Source organism: Fukomys damarensis, unplaced genomic scaffold, assembly GCF_012274545.1.
Source record: "Fukomys damarensis isolate Sample0158 unplaced genomic scaffold, DMR_v1.0_HiC HiC_scaffold_4, whole genome shotgun sequence".
Lineage (NCBI taxonomy): Eukaryota > Metazoa > Chordata > Mammalia > Rodentia > Bathyergidae > Fukomys > Fukomys damarensis.
The window spans coordinates 70074670-70094920 of NW_022900916.1; the positions used below are offsets into that span (position 1 = coordinate 70074670).

Below are 20251 nucleotides of genomic sequence, written 5' to 3' on the forward strand. Positions count from 1 at the left end.
GTACATGTGATTACACCCATTGTGAGGTGTTGGTACAGGTACAAGCACGTCTTAATTATTTTTTCATTCCCTTCTTTCCTACTCTCTCCAGTCTCCCTCTTCTGGAGTCTATTTATTGGAAAAATATAGCTGAGAACGAACCTTTGCCAGTGGAACTTCATCAGATAACTTGGGGAAATGGGTACTTGTCATCCTAAGCAAAAATCAGGTTATGCTGGAAATAAAACACCCTTATATGGAAAACTGTAGTACTCTGCGAGCGGACGTCAGAAAATGGAAAGACATCCCTTGTTAGTAGATAGGAAGAACCAGCATGGTGAAAATGGCCATGTTTCCAAAAATTCTGATACAGATTTAATGCAGTTTCCATCAAAATAACAACAGCATATATCACAGAATTAGACAAAACAATCCTAAAATTCATTTGGAACCAGAAGAGACCTAGAAGTGCAAAAGCAATTCTGGGCAGCAAAGGCAAGGCTAGAAGCATCACAATCCCTGATTTGAAATTATACCACAAACCTACTGCAATAAAAACATCATGGCACTGGCAAAAAAACAGACCCGAGGATCAATGGAACAGATTAAAAGATGCAGAAACAACTCTAAGCACAAAGATAAGCAACCTTATCTTTGGGAAAAGAGACAAAAACTGGAAGAAAAATAGCCTCTTTAATAAATGGTGCTGGAATAACTGGTTTTCCATGTGCCGAAGTTTAAAACTAGTCTCATGTCATTCACCACACACTAAACTAAAATTGAAATCGATCAAAGATCTAAATATTAACACAGAAACACTAAATATGCTGGAAGATAAAATAGGTAGAACTCTTGAAGACACAAGTGTAGGCAAAGGCTATATGAACAAAACCTCAACCACACAGAAAATATCACAAAGAATCAACAACTGCGGTCTCATCTTATTTAAAAGCTTTTTCACAGGAAAATAAATCACCAACAGAGTGAAGAGACAACCCACAGTGTGGGGAAAATTTTTGACAGCCATTCCTCAGACAAAGGACTAAAATACACAATATATAGAGAACTCAAAAAAATCAGATCACCAAAATTTAAAGACCCAATCCAAAAATAGGCATCTGAAATGAACAGGCATTTCTCAAATGAAGAAGTACAAATGGCAAATAAATATATGAAAAAATGTTCAACATCACTGGTTATTCAAGAAATGCAAATTAATACAACACTGAGATTCCATCTCACTCTAAAAATCATGGCTATCATCGAGAAAACAACCAGTAACAAATGCTGGTAGGCTGTGGGGGAAAAGGAACCCTTCTCCACTGTTGGTGGGGGTGCAGACTGGTGCAACCATTGTGGTATCAGCGTGGAGATTCCTCAAAAAACTAAACCTAGAGGTTTCACTTGATCCTGCTATGCTCCTTCTTGGTATCTTCCCAAAAGAATTCAAATAATCACAGTGATATAGTCACACCCATGTTTCTAATGGCACAGTTTGTAATAGTTTTGTTTTGTTTGTTTGTTTGTTTTTTGGTTTTTTGAGACAAGGTCTCACCATGTAGTTGAGACTGACCTGGAACTCACTATGTAGCCCAGGCTGGTCTCGAACTTACAGTGATCCTCCTGCCTCAGCGTCCCGAGGGCTGGGATTACAGGTGTGTGCCACCATGCCCAGCTCACAGTTTGTAATAGTTAAATCTTGGAAACAACCCAAATGTCCAAATGATGAATAAAGAAGATTTTTTTTATACAGCATAGTACTACTCTGCCATAAAGAAGGACAAGACAACCTTGAGACATTTCTAACTAGATGGATGCACCTTGAGACCATACTCATAAGTGAAACATATTGGACATGCATGTTGAAATATCAAATGGTTTTTCTGATGTGAGAAACCAAAAGTGCAAATGAGGATCAAAATGTACAGTGGGTATTTGGAAATGGAAAGACAATGTTCAAATGAGATGGGGAACAAGGGAGGTGGGGGAAGGAAAGAAGGGACAAGAAAAACAGAATAGAAGGAAAAATGGAAAGAAAACATTTGTAAATAAAGAGGGGAAGAAGGATTGAAGGGAAAGAAAAAGCAAGATCTATGATGTACAGGTTGGAAGTTATCATTGTGTACATCTAAAACATACCAATAAAATAAAAAGAGAAAAAGAAAGATGTTGAAGATGGCTATAAGGCACTGTGAACTCCAGGAAAGGAGTCCCTCCCCGGAGTCCTGGCTCTCAACTGCTAAGTCCTTCTATAGAGATCAGAGTTCTCGTCCCACCTGAAGTTCCGATTGTTAAACACCTTTTCCTCTAGTAGTCTTGTATTAGACCCAGGAGTTCCTCAGACACAAACCCACCGTGCTGATCTCTCTGTTAACTTTGGCAAAACCTCCAATATAAGTCTCTTGTTGAACAAAATGTCTCCTGTGCTTCATTGTGCTTCACAAGGCAGATTCTCCCTCTTTCCTCCCTTGCACTCTGGTGGAAGCGCCTCTATTCACATGCATTCATTGATTGTTGCCTCCATCTCTTTGCCCTGCCCTGAGGTCAAGATCCTCCTCTGCCTGCCCACTCTCTGCATTTTTTGAAGTATTGGAGATTGAACCCAGGGCTTTCTTACTGACCACATCCCCAGTCCACCATTGTTTTTTGAGACAGAGTCTTGCCAAATTGCTCCGTTCCCCAGACCGGACTTGGATGTGCTATTCTTCTGCCTCAGGCTCCCAGAACTTTGGCATGACAGGTGTGCCTGGCTCTCCTTTGGACCTTGAGTGAGAATATGCTTTATCCTATAGCCAGGGAATTTCCAGACAAGGTCTCTCCCACAGCTATGGTTTCTATGTGTTGTCTAATTTTCTGTGTCGGAAACTTAAAGCCCAAATTCACATGTTAATATTTGGAGGTGGGGCTTTGACTGAGTCATGGGCCTCTGCCCTCACCCAGCATCAATTCACCCACAGATTAACAGGTATTGTGTTAATGGACTATCAGTCTTGGTATTCGGTTATAGCAACAGGTATGGGAGTAAAACATCTACCCTTTAAGTGAGAATAAAGATTCTCACACACTGGGCCCATTCCAAAAAGGTCTGAGCTTCTCCAGGTCTTTCTGTCCAAATCTTCCAGTCTTGCTCTTTTCCAACCTCTGGTCGTCTGGTCAGAACCATGGTGCAGAAGTTGGCACAGAAATGTATGACTTCAGATAATTTCCCCTTCCAGGCCAAGTTGGCGGTTGGCTATATCAGGATCTAGAAAGCCTCCCAAAGTCATCTATTAAGGGCTTGTTCCCCAGGGTTAGTGCATTTAAGAGGTGCTGAGACTTTGAGAGACGTGGCTCCCTGGGAGGTCTCCAGGGAACTTCCAGGGAACTTGCCCTTGAAGGGGACTGTGGGACCCTGCTGTTGTCCTCACTTCGTTTCATTCCTGGTCCCGAGGACAGAAGTTTTGCTTTGCCATGCTCTTTTCCCTGAAATATCGCCTCACTGTTGGCCGTGAAGCAAAGCGAACCAGAATCCCCAAAACTATGCGCTAAAATAGCACTTTTCTCTCTGTATGGCAACAGAGAGCTGACTAGTACAGAGACATACTGACCAAAGTTGTGCCTGCTACGAAAATTTCCCTTCCTCACTGTTTCACACAGAAATGCTTTAATTGCCCACTTCTTGAGGAGAGTGGCAAGTCAAGTAGGAACATCTATGAACAGGATCAAATTAAGTTTTTCCAAAATATCCAGTCGCAGGGAGCTCCCCACACACTCACGACTTAGGGGGAGGGAAAGGCAGATGGGGAGCGGTCTGAGCCACGTAGTTGCGTCTTCTCCAAAGCCTACTCAGGCTGAATCCTAGAACTGCTTCTGATGCTCCTGACTGAAGGCCTGACTTGAAGCTGGCCATATCGGAAGGCATCCAGCTCGTGCATTTCGATCTATCCTTGAGAACAAGACAGGAGCTGCTTCTCAGGGAAGAGTAGTTATTTACTTTAAGGAGTACCACATCTCTCTATAATCTTTAGTCTTCTTAGTGATGCTCCTGTCAGGACTTGCCACGAGCTTCATAACATTCAGATTTGCCACAGGCGCCCCAGGAACTGTTGGGTGTTTTGAGTTCAACTTGGCCAGTTCCTAGGAACAGCCAAGAGTCCAACCTAGAGTACTCCTTGTGAAAGCCCACAGCCCAGAAGCATATCTGTTTATCTTGCCCATCAACCACAAGAGGTGATATTCTTTTGCCGCATCATCCTGAGGCCAGAGCCAGACAACAAGGGGACGCTCCTGTAGGTTACAGCCTGACAAATTCCTGTCTGTTCTGCTTGCGCCACTTAGCCTTTGCTGCATAACCCCTAAGAAAGGTCTGGCCTTGTGCTCTCCACTCTGACTTGTCTGCTACCTCCTGATCACTCTGTTGTTTTTCCATGTGTCCCAGCCAGGCTTATTATATCTCCATAGGGCCTGAGATAGATATTCTTAATCCTCCCCTCCATCTCTTTTTGTGGCCATGTGTGACTATCACATAAAAATATAAAATGCCTACACTAACTGAACATGCCTGCCATGTGCACGGGCCTGAGGTGTCCAATAATATGGCTCGGAATGGATGAGTGTCCACAATGCAATGGTTCATTTCTCACTAGCCCTTATTATACAGGCTCAGTCAGCCACCCTAGCCCATGCCAAATCGGGAAATAGATCAGAAGGCAATAAAGACCCATTAGACAGTCTACTCAAATGTTTGGTTGTACGATAATCTCTGAAATGATCCCCAATGGGAATCTTCCTTTCAATTACTGCTCAGTGAGTTGGCCCATCATCACCATCAGCAAACTACACTGGCATTCTATGCCCTCCAGAATTAATTTAATCTTTCTTGGTATCAGTTAGTTTCTCCCAGTAAAACAGCTATAGTTATTTGAAGGAAAGGCCAAAGGAATTTGCTAGATGTTTGGGATAATACAGCATAGCTGTTTGTCAGTGGTACTTGGCTTTACCTTCATTCAAAATGTTTGAGATTTTTTTTTATCATTACATGTTTTCATGGTATAATGTTTATATTCTTTGTGTGCGGCTGGTACATGTACGTAACATGTCTTACCTCCTCTTTTAATCCCCAGTCCCTCCTCCCCTGCCCCGCCTTCTCTCTCTTGATCCCTTTGACATTTGAGAAAGATCTGTCTCCCTATTTCCTATTATCTATCTTTTATTTTGCTCTTTATTTGTAATTTGGATTTGCTCTTTATTTATAAGAGAAACCATACAATACTTAAGCTTTCCCCTCTGCGACGTACTTGGTCCTACTTGACTACAGGTGATATTTATGTCAGCAGTTGGCCGGTCCATAATCCGGCCCTATATATTCTGGCACACACATGGGAATTTTAATGTATTTCTCCTCATTTAGGTTCAACAGTTAATTCTGATAAACCACATTTCCTATAAAACTGTAATTTACTGTAGTGGACGTCTGTTGTTTGCATCTGGCATGTTTCTTTCTTTGGGGCATTTTTACCGTCTTGTTCCTGTGGCCCTGGGGGGTTGCCAATCAGAAGGCCTTGCTACTCCAGATGCTACAAGGCTGACAATGCCACAGCAAGAGTCAACCAGACTCTCCTTCCCACAAATTCGAATCTCTAGCAAACACAGCTGGAGGAAAAAAGGAAGGCATGAATCTAAATGCTCTTGATGTTGCGATTTCTGAAACCTACTTTCTATGTTCTCCAAAGTTTGACTATAAGGGGAGTCAGGATATACCCCCCAAAATAAAGCACTTTGATGGAAAGATTATTTTGAGCTGAGGAAATGTAGAAATAGCAGACACAGGAGACACTTTCTGCCCTCCATTTTTAAAATCCCAAAACAGAGCATACATTTTCTTTTGTGAAGGTCTCCCTTGCCCCCAAACCAGGAGGAAGAGCATAACCCTTAGCACCGGTGAAAGAAAACCTGCACGCAGATGAGGCTGCATAAACAGACCTTACCAGGATAGACCTTACCCTCCACAAGGCTTGTGAACAAAGTACTTTCCACCGTTTACCACTCCCACTAACCCAAACTTTTTTTCCTCTGTCTTTCACAATTTATCGGTCTCCTTAAAATGGCATATAACTTCTGCGCCTACGCATTTATTAGTAACATTTTCACCTCTTTTCTGTAAAGCCCCCAGGTACAGGAAAATAAATATTTTCTTCAGTTTATGTATTTTTGTTGGTTTCATTTGCAAGCCCCAGCTATTGAACCTGAGGGTGGAGGGAACCCTTAAACCAGCCAATGGGGAAAAGGGTCAGCTGCTTCCCATACATCAAGACTTAAAATCCCAGTTCCCTTCCACTCAGTGTGGCTGCTGCCTCATGTCTGAGTGCGCTTTGGCAGAAGCAAACTTTAAACTTCGCCTTGTTGAGTCCCCTTGCTGTCAGAGTGCATTCTTTCTGGCACCAACAATTCGAGTCTGGAGGCTCATTTCTAACAATTATTGATGCCCAGTGTGGAAGCCCAGCCCATTAGGGCAAGAAAACTTTCACTGAGAGGAGACGTGAACCATGGCCCTGTTGTGGTGGCCTCTGGGAGGAGAACCCATAGCTGGGGACAGAAGACCCAATAAAGATTTCTTGACAATGCAGGAAGGGCCCATAGGGAGGCAAAGAGGACCGCAGTGATGTAGCAAGTCATGGGGGCGACTGACTACTGCTTTGGCGGTTTAATGGGATCATTGGTTTAATGGTTGTTGTTTCTGTCCCAGGGTGACCTCAGCAAGGGTCTAAATAATCTTGATTGAGATCAGGACAGTCTTTGGTGAGCCCAGAAACCTGAGGTGATGTTGGGAGGGTCTTGAGTGTGACCAGAAATTTTGGGTGAAAAAGAAAGTAACCAGTGGCAAGACATCTCAGCTCACATTGGAGACTGAGCCTCAGGCTTTGGACAAACGGAATAAGAAATAAATGTCTCCACCAGGTAGAACAGGTTAGGGAACTAAGGGGCTCAGGAAACAAATTACCCCCTGATAGTCCCCTCAGACTAATGTTACGGACTTGGGGAGACAAGCTATGGAAGAAAAACAAACAAAAAAGCTCAGATCTTTAAGTATTGCTGGCTAATTTGGCCACAAGCCCTCAGCCTTGCCCCATCTGTCTTCTGGCCGGAATTCAGATCAGACGGAGAATGGATGTGTCAACTGTTGAGTTTGTTAATGGTAAAAGGCAAGGATCCCAAGAGGAGATAGATTATGTCCTATGTTGGTGACAGATTCATTGGCCCATCTCTCCTAAGGGATTGAGGACTTAATAAGAAATGAGAAGAAAAGGAAAGAAGGGAAAGGAAAAAATATGAGAAAAGGAAAAAAGGAAACAAAGTCTGTGTAAATAGGGAGGGGTGGGGGGGTTGAAGGGAGGGGAGGGGTATGGGGAAAAATAAGAACCAAGATACATCATGTAAAGATGCAAATTCCCAAAGACGAATGTCATTACGTTGTATACCTAAAATGTACCAATAAACTTAATAAAAAAAAAAGAAAGGCGAAGATATCCACCTTTGGCCTCCCTCTTCATGTGTGACCTTTCAGAGTCCCTAAGGTGCCAGAGAGATGTTAAAATCTTCCACGTCCACAAAGTCCAAGAACTGACAATTTTTTTTTGCTGGTACCAGGCATCAAACTCAGCACCTTGTACTTGCCAGGCAGGGGCTGCACCACTGAGATACATCCCTGGCTCAGCACTGACAATCTGAGTAATTGGTAGCATCTTTTGCCCCCTTTTATCTTCAGATTACCACACGTACCTGAAATGGTCCCATTAAACGTTCATGACTGAAGTAATAGTTCTATAGTACATATTAAGCCCTCCCATTCACTGACATGTTAGCAGCAAAACAAAACAAAATACTAACTAGCCATGGGCATGGTGGCACGCATCTGTAATCCCAGGACTGGGGAGGCTGAGGCAGGAGGATCGCTATGAATTCAAGGCCAGCCTGGATTACATGAGTTCAAGGCCAAGTTGAGCTACACAGCAAGACTCTGTCTCAAAACAAAAACAAAAACTAAAACTGAAACCAAAACCAAAAACAAATGAAACTGAAGGAAAAGGGCTGAGAATAAAAAATAGGTCAGGAAATTTTGATAACAGAATGAAACAGCGCATGAAAGACTGGAAAGGGAAAGAGGTGGTCCATGGCAGTCAGTGACGGTTGCTTTGCAATCTGCATTTTGTCGTTCTCCTCACAGCACTGTACTAAGCCAGTATTAAGGCAGCAAAGGTCTTGTTAGCACAGCACAGTTCTGTAGTGGATTGACTAACGGTCAACTTGAAACACCCAGATGAACCGAATCAGTGTGGTGCGGGTGTGGAGGATCCACCTGAAGACGGTTACCGACAGCAATAAAAACAGAACTGGGGAGGAAGACGCTGGCCTGTGGATTTTCTAGGAGAAGCTTGCTGTGGATGGATTTCCTGATGTAAACCAGGCTGCAGGAGGAGTTGGGGGCCTCGCTGTTGCCGGGAATGGCTGCTGCTTTCATCAGGGGAGCTCTGATTTTTACCGTGAGCGTCACTTCCTGGCTCCAGTGTGGATCCCTCAGCCTGGCGGCACAGATCCTTCATCTCACCAGTGTAGATTTTCTGGCTTTCATCACTGGCCTTTGGGCCTTCCAGGTGCAGATCCTCAATGAGGACAAGCATGACGCCTTGCCGTGGGCTCTGGGCCACAGGCTGAACTCGAGGAGGACATGGCCTTGGAGTCTAAGCCTTTAGCTGGACTTGTGTGGGAAACTGCTGGGATCTAGGCCCTCAGCTGAATGTTTTGGGCTTCTTGTGTGTGGTTAATCTCTTGCACTCCTTTGCATTTGACTCTTTGGGTAAATTACCACAAAATAACCGTATAAGTTATGTGGCCTGTATTTAATGTTTTCCCTTGCCCAATCCTGCTGACTACAAAAACTTCCCAGAATTCTTTGCCAGTGGGTTAGCTAATGAGATTGAAACAGAAATAGTGATTCTGTACACCTTCTGTAAAGGGAACTGGCTCAGCTGAGAGGGTGAGTCTGGATGATCTGACCTCAGCTGAAAGGGAGGGAAGACATGTTCTCTCTCCTTGCTCTTTTCCTTCTGGGGTGCACACTGATACTCAGCCTTAGGGCCTAAGCCCAGCTGCTGTCTTGCTCTAGGAGGCCATCTGAAGTGTGGAAGATATTTGCATTTTAATGTTCCTGAAGTAATGATGGTGTTTAGCTCTCTGACAACATGAACTTCGACTGCCTAATTTCAGCTCTGGACTCTAACCCCAGATGCACCTACAGCAAAGGAGAAACCACCCTCTTTTGATTGATTCCATTCACTGTGGGGAGTTGGTGCATGTGCAGAACACATCTCAATTCTTTTTCTTTCCTCTTCCTCTCTCCCTTCTCCTCCATCCATCTCATGATCCCCTTCCCATTTGCAAAAGATCTATCTCCCTGTACTCTATTATCTATCTTTTATTTTGCACTATAAATTAGTTATACTTTGAGTTTTTCATATGAGAGAAACCATTTGATATTTAAGCTTATGTGTTTGACTTATTTCACTTAACACTATGGTCTCAAATTGCATCTGTTTTCCCACACGTGTCCCAGATTTCTTCTTCCTTTTGGCAGGGTCGTCCTCCATTGTATATAAACACCACATTGTCTCTATCCAATCATCTATCGATGGACATAGGCCACTTCCAAGATTTAGCTATTATGACTCATGCTGCTGTAAAGAAGGGTGTGGATGGATCACTGTAGTAAGATGTCTTTAACTCTTCTGGGAAGATACCAAGGAGGGGAAGAGCTGGGTCAAGTGGAATTTCTATTTTAGATTTTTGAAGAATCTGCATGCCAATGGAACTTATTTTACATTCTCATCGATAATATAGAAAACTTCGATTTTTCCTACAGCCTCACCAGCATTTGTTGTTTGATTTCTTGATGATAGCCATTTTTTCTGCAGCAAGATGGAATCTCAGTGATGTTTTACTTTGCATTTCTCTAATTTCCAGAGATGGTGAACATTTTTTTCATGTATTGTTTGGCCACTTGTACTTCTTTTGAGAAGTGTCTCCATTTCAATAGCCCACTTTGTTGTTGTGTCTTTTAACTTGGGGGAATCTAATTGTTTTGAGTTCCTATGTATTCTATACATCAGTCTTTTGTCCAAGGAGTAGCTGAGAAAACTTTTCCCCAGTCTGTAGGTCATCTCTTCACTGTATTGGTTGTTTCCTTTGCAATGCAGAAATTTTTAATTTGATATGATTCCGTTTGTTGACTCTTGGTGCTATTTCTAGTGCAGTTGGGGTTCCATGCAGGAAATCCTTGCCTATCCCCAGGTCTTTAAGAGTTTTACCATTTTTTTCTTCCATCAGATTAAGTGTTTCTGTGTTACTATTGAGGTCTTTCATCCATTTTTATTTTAGTTTAGTGCATTGTGATAGACAGTGGATCTAGATTCAGTCTTCTTTGTGTGTACAACCAGTTTTCTCTGTACCATTTATTGAAGAGGCTGTCCTTCCTGTAAAGCAGTAGTGGTAAGCCTGACACACACGCTAGAGTAGGCACACGGAACCCTCTCTGTTGGCGTGTAAGCCAAGTTGCCAAGTTTTGACAAATTATCAGCATGTATACAATAACAAAGATCACATTGATTGTGCAAAAGCAAGCCAAATACAAACATTTTCTTTTTAATAAAAAGCTGTTTGTATCATTGAAAACTCTGTTATTGTGTTTTTTTTTTACACTTGATCTTAGCCAAAATGCTGAGAAGTGATATTGTGTTTTTCTGTTAAGACAAAATTCGTTAATGTGTTAGTTGCTTTTTTCTACACTAAGACTTCAGGATTCAGGTTTAATTGCAGTTTTGGCACTCAGTTTTTAAGAGATTCACTGTGTCTGCTCTAGGGTATGTTTTTTGGTCCCCTTATCAAAGACCGGATGGCTGGATATAATTGTGGTTGTTTCTGCTTCCTGTATTCTATTCCCTTCATCCGTATGTCTGTTTTTGTGCCAGCATCACTCCATTTTTACCATTATAGCTTCGTAATGTAGCTTGAAATCAGGGATTGTGATTCTTCCTGCTTTGCTCTTGTTGCCCAGTATTGCTTTTACTATTCTGAGTATTCTGGTTCCATACGAATTTTAGTTCTGTGAGGAATGTTGTTGATATTTTGATCAATTGAAGTAGTATGTCCATTTTTACAATACAATACTGGTCTACCTATCCAGGAATAGGAGATAGCTTTCCATTTTCTGATGTCTTCTTTAATCTCCTTTTTCAGAGTGCTATGATTTTCATTATAAAGGTCTTTTGCTTCCTTGGTTAGGTTAATTCACAAATATTTAATATTTCTTGGAGGTATTATGAATGGTACTGGTTTTTAAATTTTTTCTGTCAGTGGGCTCATTATTGGTATGATGGAACACCCCTGTTTTTTTTTTTGTGTGTGTTAATTTTGTATACTGCTTCCTTGCTAAATTTGTTTGTTAGTTTTAAGAGTTTATTAGGAGTTTAGGAGTTTTAGGAGTTTATTAGTTTCAGTGGATATTTTGGGAGTTTTGTATAAAGGATCAAGTCATCTGTGAATAAGGATATTTTGACTTTTTACTTCCCTATATGTATCACTTTTTTCTTTTCCTTGCTTAATTGCTCTTGCCAAAGTTTTGAATACTATATTGAGCAGAAATGGTGACAGTGCAATCCTTGTCTTATTCCTGATTTTAGAGAGAAAGCTTTCAATTTTTCCTCATTTCATATGATGTTGGCAGCAGGTTTGTCATAAATGGCTTTTATCAGATTGATAAAAGGCCCCCCCTATACTTATTTTCTTCAGAGCTTTTATCATGAATGGATGTTTGGTTTTATCAAAGGCTTTCCTTGTGTCTATTGAGATGATCATATGATTTTTGCCTTGCTTCTATTAATGTGATATATTAAATTTATTGATTTGCATATGTCGAACCATCCTTGCATCCCTGGAATGAAGCCTACTTTGTTACATTGTTTGTCAGATTCTTGTTGAGGATTTTTGCATCCATATTCATTAAAGAGAATGGCCTATAGTTTTATTTTTCAGCAGAATCTTTGTCTGGTTTTGGAATCAAGGTAATGTTAGCTTCCAGGAATTTTGAGAAAAGACCTTGCTAATGTGGCTCAGGCTGCCCTTGAACTTGTGATCCTCCTGCCTCAGCATTGGAATATCATAAAGCATAAGATATTAAAATTGCCATCTAATGGAATACTAAAAATGCACTTGGCCTCTGTTTTATGGCATTTTCAATCTACAGCATAGAATAGATGTTTGTATGAGGCTTTGGTTTGCAGAATCAGTCCCCAAAGTGTCATCCAGCCTGTCTTGCACACTGTTCTGACTCTGCTATCTGCTTCTGATTGACAAAGTGCTTGGTTTGCTCCTTCAAATACCTGGCCAGCGTGTGCCACACTTGCCAGAGCCCATAGCTCTGAGGCCACTTGATCTCAGACAAGAACCTCTGCAAGATTAGCTAAAATAAATCTTTTTTATAAATTAATTTCCTCAATTATTTCATTATAGTGAAGGAATGCTAATAGATGCCAATATTAAATACAAAGTTTTGAAAATAATGTTAGCATTTAATACATAATCAATCACTATCACCTATTATTCTTATTATTTCCAAAGTTCTTTCATTACTTTTTCCTCTTAGGAGCAACAGATTCCTCTTGGCTATAATATATGAAATTATCTCTTAAAAATAAGCCAGCAAATACATTAAAATTTCAGCAGAAGTGGGAAATCCATGAGAAAACTGACACTAAATAAGTTCTGATAATTTGTTTTTCAAACTGTGACAGAATTCTAATTTCTTAAATCATGACTGCTTCTGAGGATATCCTCAGATAACATAGATATATATATTTCAAAGAACCGATTTAACAAGATTTTGATTCATTTAGAAACTCTACATTGGTAATAACATATTCAGCAGATTCTACAGTATTGAGGAAGGAGAAACTGCTATTCCTAAGCAACAGATCAAAAGAAACAGAGGAGACCCAAGGAAAAAACCAAAGCTTGAGCTGTGAATTCCACACCTCATTTATCTTCTGTGACTTTGAGCAAGTCACTTGCTGCATGCACTCTTTGCCCCTTGTTCTGTTAAATGCGGAAAACAAATTCAGCATTGTTTTGAGAGAGCATTTTCCGTTTCTTTTTCTTTTTTGGAATTGGGGATCAAACTTGGGTCCTTGTGCTTGCAAGGCAGGCGGCAGAACCACTGAGCTAAATTCCTGGCTTGAGAAAGAACTTTCTAAAAGCTACCTGTCAGTAAAATGTAAAATGAAAATATGTAGCAGAAAATTATTTAGCCTTTAATGTAATTGTCTACTCATTAATAGGCATATGTGGTTTGGATTTCCATCATTAATTATTATGAATTCTTCAATCAGAGACTTTGTGAATATGAATCAGGGTCACATTTTTTTCCTATGCTAAGGTTGAAAAAAAACCAGCAAGTCTCAAGGGATCCCAGGTTTGAGAGCTCTAATTTACATGAAGATACAAATATTTTTGGGTATAATTATCGATCATGGTTATTTATGAATAAACTAGATTGAATTTAAATAGATCTTGAAGCCTATTTAGCATTTCTTTAGAGAGAGTGACCCATGAGTCACATTCCTATATAACCAATTATTATCACTATCCTTATTTTTAACAATAAAATGATGAAAACTTAACTAATTACTTAATAGTAGGTTAGGCATCAGTAAACATTGAGAACCCCTTCATTTTCCTTGAGTTATTATTTAGGTAAGCAGTGAACATGAAATTCAACTTCATAATAAATATATCTGTTCATTTTGATGAAGACAAAAGGTGGTTATGAGCATTTGCGGGAAAGATTCTCAATTAGATTTTTCATGTCAAAAGAGAAGATTCTGTGGGATTATTTTCAAAGAGCAATGGAGAACACAGTATATATCAGAATTTGTTTTCTTATTCTCTCTCTTTTTTTCAATATTGGGTGAAACTACATCCCCAGCCTTTCACCTTCTTTTTTCCAGACAGGGTCTCACTAAGTTGCTAAGTTGCCCAGCCTGAGCTCGAACTTGTGGTCCTCCTGTATCAGGTTCCCAGAGTGCTGGGATTGAGGCACCTAACATCATGCCTAACCTCTTGTATAGTTCTTGCTTGTTTGTTTTGGTCTTTATTTCCTTCCTTCTTTCTTTCTCACTTTCCTAACTTTATTTTAATAAAAGAGTAAAACAAAATTAAAAAAATCAAAAAGCAAGCATACAACATGCCTCCCCCAAAACAAACCTCAAAACATGTTGATTGAAAAGCTCCCAGCCAATAGCATGTTTATGTGGAGATTTCCTTTAACTGATTTTAACAACATCTCTGGTGAGCAAACCTTGTTTAAATCAACAGAGGAAGGAGGAAAATATCAACTGTTATTACTACAGCTCTCCCTGTAGCTATTCAAATATAATTTATAATAGTCACTCACAGCAGATCTCTCCTCTTTAGTGGGTTAGTCATATGTATACTAAAAGTATCAAGTTGAAGGGTGAGGTCAATATTTGTCTTAGCTTACATATCAAACTGGAAGATCAAACAACTCTTGTAACAACAAATGATCTGCCTTGCTCAATTTTTCTTCTATTTCTGTTAACAAAATCAACAGCGCCTCCGGAAAGTATTTACCAAGGAAGCCATACAAAGAAAAGGTAACACAGTTTTCCCAAGGCAACAAATATCACGAACATACGATGTGTAATGGTCTGCAATCCAAATATCCCGATGTTTAGGTATGAAGAGAGAAAGAGAGCCACCCTGTCTCTAAGGAGTGAGGTGGCTGCCTGCTTACCTTCAAGTCTAATGGTAATGGTGGGTGAGTTGAAAGGATGCTGGCTGCCCACAGGCTGGAAGCTCTCACTTCTTGATGGTGGCATCTGTGTTTTAGGAGAGAGGATCTGAATTAACGCCCCAGCATACCTCCACATCAACGATACCGTCCCAAGTACAGATTTACCTCACACAATGATGGTTCAGTTACCAATTTTCACAGCAAAGTCTCTTGAAAAAGCATGTTTCCAAGCTGCTGATTGCAGCCTTAGGATATAGTTCAGTGGTAAAGGTAAGGCCTAGAATTTGTTTCCCAGAATCACATGTACATGTTTGCACACGCGCGCGCGCACACACACACACACACACACACACACACACACACGCATGCAACTTGTAGCTCAATGTTAAAGCCTGTCCTTAGCCTGCTTTAGGTACTGGGTTTGATCCCTAGAGCCAAAAAACGGATTCCTTTTTTCTAACATAAATTCTTTACACCAAACTGCTAGATACCAACTGGATTGGGAAGTCTTTACTGTTCAGGTGAAGATATGCTCATGGATTTATCCAAAGATGCATATGTAGGCTGATTAAAGAATGTCCTATGTTTAAATGAGCCCAAGATAATTTGCTTTGCATAGACGGGCTGTTTCCTCTAATTCGTGTATGGAAATTCTGAACCCCCAAGTTCATAGCACTGAGACTGGGGATTGGAGGGTAAGTAGATCATGAAGGACATTACTTCTGTTATAAGAAGGGACATGAAAATTTGCTCTCTCTTTCTCCCTCTCTGTTATCTATCATGTGAAGAAAAAGGGGGAAGATGGCCATTTACAAGCCAGAAAGCACACATTCACAGAAGCACAAATTCCAGCACACGATCTTAGACTTGTAGGTCTCTGGAAGTACGAAACATATAATTATTTAAGCTATCCTGCTTGTAGTAACCCATTAGAGATCCTGAACATGAAGATATAGCTGAGCAAGGATGTTTCTCTTTCCAGACTTTGGACTATTGGCTGCATCTTCTTTCTTTTTTGGTACCAGGGATCGAACTTGGGTCCTTGCGCTTGTGAGGCAGGTGGCCGCACCACTGAGCTAAAGCCCCGGTCCTGTTGGCTGTATCTTCTGTCTCCAGGTGCATCAACAGGATTCTCGTGGAGTCTGCACTTGGCTTACCTGAGCTATCATTTTATATTCTTGTGGAATTTTAGTGTGAGATGATTGTGGGCCCCAAAAGTTTAAAAAGATAGTGAAAACGGGACAGGAAAGAAGAAAGTGTGTTATCTCCAATGCCCCCAAATGCCTGTGTGTACAGTGCTTGATCTCTAGCCTGTGGCACTGCTGCGATGGGGCAGAGCCTCTGAGAGGTGGCCGGGTGGAGAGATAGGTCCCGGGGCTGTGCCCTTGGAGGGAATATGGGTGCCCCAGCCGCTTCTGCTCTCTTCCTTTGCTTCCTGGCCAGCTCGAGGCAAGCAGCTTTGCTGCACTCTCCTCTGCACGCTGCACCATCTCCTCACAGGCCCAAAGGCAACAGGATCAACTTTCCAAGGACCAAGGTCTCCAAAACTGAGCCAAATAAATCTCTCTGCACTCCAACATGGTTATCTAGTGTGCTTTGTCACATTAATGGAAAAGTGACTGATAGGATGCACATTCCAAAGAGTAATCATGAGCCATCATTTCTTCCTTGTTTGAGAATCCCATAACCTTCAGTTTTTATGTCCAAACTGCATTTGTTAACCTCCAAATTATACTTTATAATTTATATTAAATTATCGCTGTTCAGTTGACATATTTTTCCATCTGTGAACATTGTCTGGATATTTCGGTACCCATTTGGAACACATTCTAATTTATTTCATTAAAATTAACAGAAACTTTTCTTTATTTTATGGCTCTTCACTTCACATCAGGGTGCATAGGAACAAATAATGGTTGCTAAACAAGGAATAATGTGATCTGGTCTGAATGTGATCTGCACAAATGCATTTTTGTACCTTCTCAGTGATATTTTTCTTTTCTAACTGATAGGGTATCTTCATGGAGCCCCGAAAATGGCTAAGTTTTTCCCATCTCTTTCCTCGCAGGAGGTTAGCCCTTCTTCCTGGAATTCTCTTTCCTTGAAGATCACTCAATTTAAACCATATACATGATTCAAAAGCCTACTTGAATGCCACCAATGCCTACAGTTTTCCTGGAATCCTGGTTGCCTTATTGGCTCAGCCATTCATTTTCTCAGGCAGGCAAATTTTGGTGAATATAATCACAAACCTGTTGCTTAACTTCAAGTCCTCCCCGCAAATTAGACTTTAAATATCACTTTTTCCCTATTACCAACAGCATCATAGTACCTATCAGTACCAGACAAAGTTACAGATACTCGGTAAGTGTTTATCTGATCTTTTCCCCCAGTTATACTGTACATCTTAAAGTGCTTTTACCTCTCACCAGCAACCCTCAAAGCACCGAGTAGAGGGCGGGATGAGTTGTAGATGTTCAATAAGTATTTTTAAATTGGAGTTCCATGAGATTTATTATTTTCTAGTTCATAACTTAGTAAGGGTCAAATCTATCTATACCCAAGTCATTTTAAAGATATGCTTTGTTATTATTATTTTTTTCCTTTCAGGATGATTTGAGGCATGGAAACACCTTTTACCCTGTAGTCACCGATGCAGACAAGCACACAATGCTGAAACGCTTGGCTCTGGACACAGCCCTGAGCGTGAAATCTGGCTCTGCTCTGTCTGGCTTGAGACACTGAGCTTCTTGTTTAACCTGTCTAAGCCTCAGGTCCTTAATTTACACAAACAAAACAGCACCTCCTTTCATAGTGATTGTAAGACTTAAATAAACATCATTGCTTCTCTTGTCTCTTTGATGAGTCTAAACACATCTGTTTTGAAGTCTTTTCAGTTCGTTGCATTATTTTCACTTTCTTGGGAGTAAACTTTTTTATTTAATGAGCTTATCACTTGTCTTTTTGAACATTAGCTTCCTTCATATAGTTTGCACTTGGAGATTGTGGTCTTACCATGAGGAAGGGTTTCAACCTTTTCTGTGTTTCCTTCTCTCCATTTTTTATCTTTTGCTTTGCTTTTTGTATTTGTTCTGCGGCACCGGGGATCAAGTCCAAGGTTTCACCCAAGCTAAGTAAGCACCCTACCACTGAGCCCCAGCTCCAGGCCTCCTCTCTGAGGTTGCTGTTTCTTTACACTACAATTTATATGTGATTTGTTCCCACAAGTTGCATGCGCTGACACCTTAATCGCCAGTTTTAACAGTATGGGAAGGTGGTAGAGGATCCTCGTGAAAGGTGGCTGTGTCAGGATCACTCTCCTAAGGGGTGAAGGCTGCGTTGCCTTTGGCTTGGCTTGGAGAATCTGAATGGTTATGGTGAGAGCAGTTTGTTATGAAAGAGTGAGCCTGGCCTTTCTGCAGTCTTTGGCTTCCTTGCAGGCACATGCACTCCAGTATTCACTCAGAGCAGGTAATGCTCTGCTTTTTACCATGTTGTGGTGCAGCTACAGGGCCCTTATTAAGGTGTTAGTCCCATATTGTTTAGTCCTTACAGTCTTCATAATCATGAGCCAAATAAAATTTTTTATAAGTTCCCACCTCAGGTATTTTGTTGCAAAAACACAAAAAATGCTAAAACAGCTTCCTCCCTGCTAGGGCTTGTGTCTGGATGTCTTCCCAAAGCCTCTTGTGGTAGTAGCTGGGGCTTTTTCAGAGGTGGCTGGATCTAGAGTGTGTCATGTGGGGTTGATTCATGGTGCAATGTAGGATCAAGGGCACTAGGATTGTGTGAGTGCTGCCCGCCCTAAGGAGCCTGGATAAGATATAAGGGGTAGAGGGGCTGGGGATTTAGCCTAGTGGTGCTGGGCCTGCATGGCAAGAACAAGCTCCTGAGTTCATAGAAGAACCTGAGGTCATCCCTGGCTTGCTTTGCTTGCCTTCCACGAGCTGTTTCTCCTCTGTGATGCCCCCTGCCATGCCGTCTTGCCTTGGAGACAGCTGACTATGAAACCTCTACAAAGTGTGAGCTAAATAAACCTTTCCTCCCTTAACTTGTGGACATTTTGTTTTGGCTACAAGAAAAGTCACTAAGACCTTCCCTAAGCCATTTCTGTGCCTCCCATGAGAACCAGTACTCATATAAGACTCTCAGGGCCCTACTTCACGGTGGTGTCCAGGACATCAAAGTCGAGCTGACCGAATCACAAGCTGCGGACTCCTTTATAGGCTGAGACTGAGGCTTCTTCCTCCTGTCACTAAGGTTCGTACACTGCTCTGAACACTGTTTGCTTTCCTCTTCTCCTCACAGGCCGGGGATTTGGTGGAATTCTCCATTCCGGGCAATGTGTCTGATTCAGTCTCCCACTTTCGAGAGGTATTCTGTTCCCATTTAGCCCACAGAACTTGCACCCTTCCCTCAGGCCCAGCGAGATCAGCTGACTTGTAGTTTTCAGCTTGCCCCTTACTTTGTGTTGCTGTCCTATTTTCTGCTCTACAGATATCTGTGTCTTGTTTGTGGAGTGAGACATGCCTTTATAATTTATTTATGTATTTAATAATTTTGTCTATTGCTGATCTGTGTTTGGAGCTACAGGGAGAATGGAATGGGGATTTGAGAGTGTTTGAAATGAGAAAGTAATCTTGAACTGCCCAGTATCAAAGAAGGCTTCCAGGGCCCGGATTTAGCTCAATGACATAGCACCTGCCTGGCAAGCACAAGGTCGTGAGTTTGATCCCTGGTACAAAAAAAAAAAGCTTCCTGAAGGAGGCCCTTGGCCCTTGTGAACCGGGCCTTTGAGCATGCACTTCAAGTGCAGATAAGGAGCTGGCCACTAACATGGGGATGGGGTAAGCTCCAATTTACAGGATTAAGCATGTTGCGCTACATGTCAGAAGGGCAGAGACTGGGCTTAGTTGGCATGTTATGTGCATGTGTAAGGCAGTTATGAGAAGCTGAAAGTGAAAAGTGAAACAAGAACAAAACTGAAAGCCTGAAGATATTAAATGAGTTACCCACGGTCATTCAGCTCTGCCCCTTTCAGGACCCCGCCCTAGGCAAACCCATGGAAAAGCCATACAGGGATGCAGCAGTCAGACATGGGGAAAAGAGACAAGATGAAGCAGAAAAGAAAGGAGGCAGAGGTGAAGAGAGAGGAGCAGAACAAAAGGAGGAGTGTACACAAAGAGGAAGAGGACGTAGATGGAAAGGAGGACGAGGTGGGGAATTTACTCTTCATATTTGATTGGACAACATCCATAGATCACACAAACAGGACTTGATTCTCAAGATCTTTTACAAAGCAACATATGGTAATAAGTGAAATAAACCATAAGTGTGTATATGTGTGTGTGTGTCCTGGGATAATGAGATGGAAAAGAAAACCACTACAAGCATCTACTCCAGCCTTCTTCTTCTTCTTCTTTTTTTTTTTTT

General features: G+C 41.4%; 1 long non-coding RNA gene across 1 annotated transcript in view; it reads right to left on the reverse strand.

Annotated features, from left to right (window-relative positions):
* LOC109117450 overlaps positions 1-20251 on the reverse strand; it is a 41180-nt gene that overhangs the window by 4247 nt on the left and 16682 nt on the right. The window contains exon 3 of the long non-coding RNA XR_002024759.1: positions 14819-14903. This is a non-coding gene — a long non-coding RNA (uncharacterized LOC109117450). The remainder of the gene's footprint in view (positions 1-14818; positions 14904-20251) is intronic.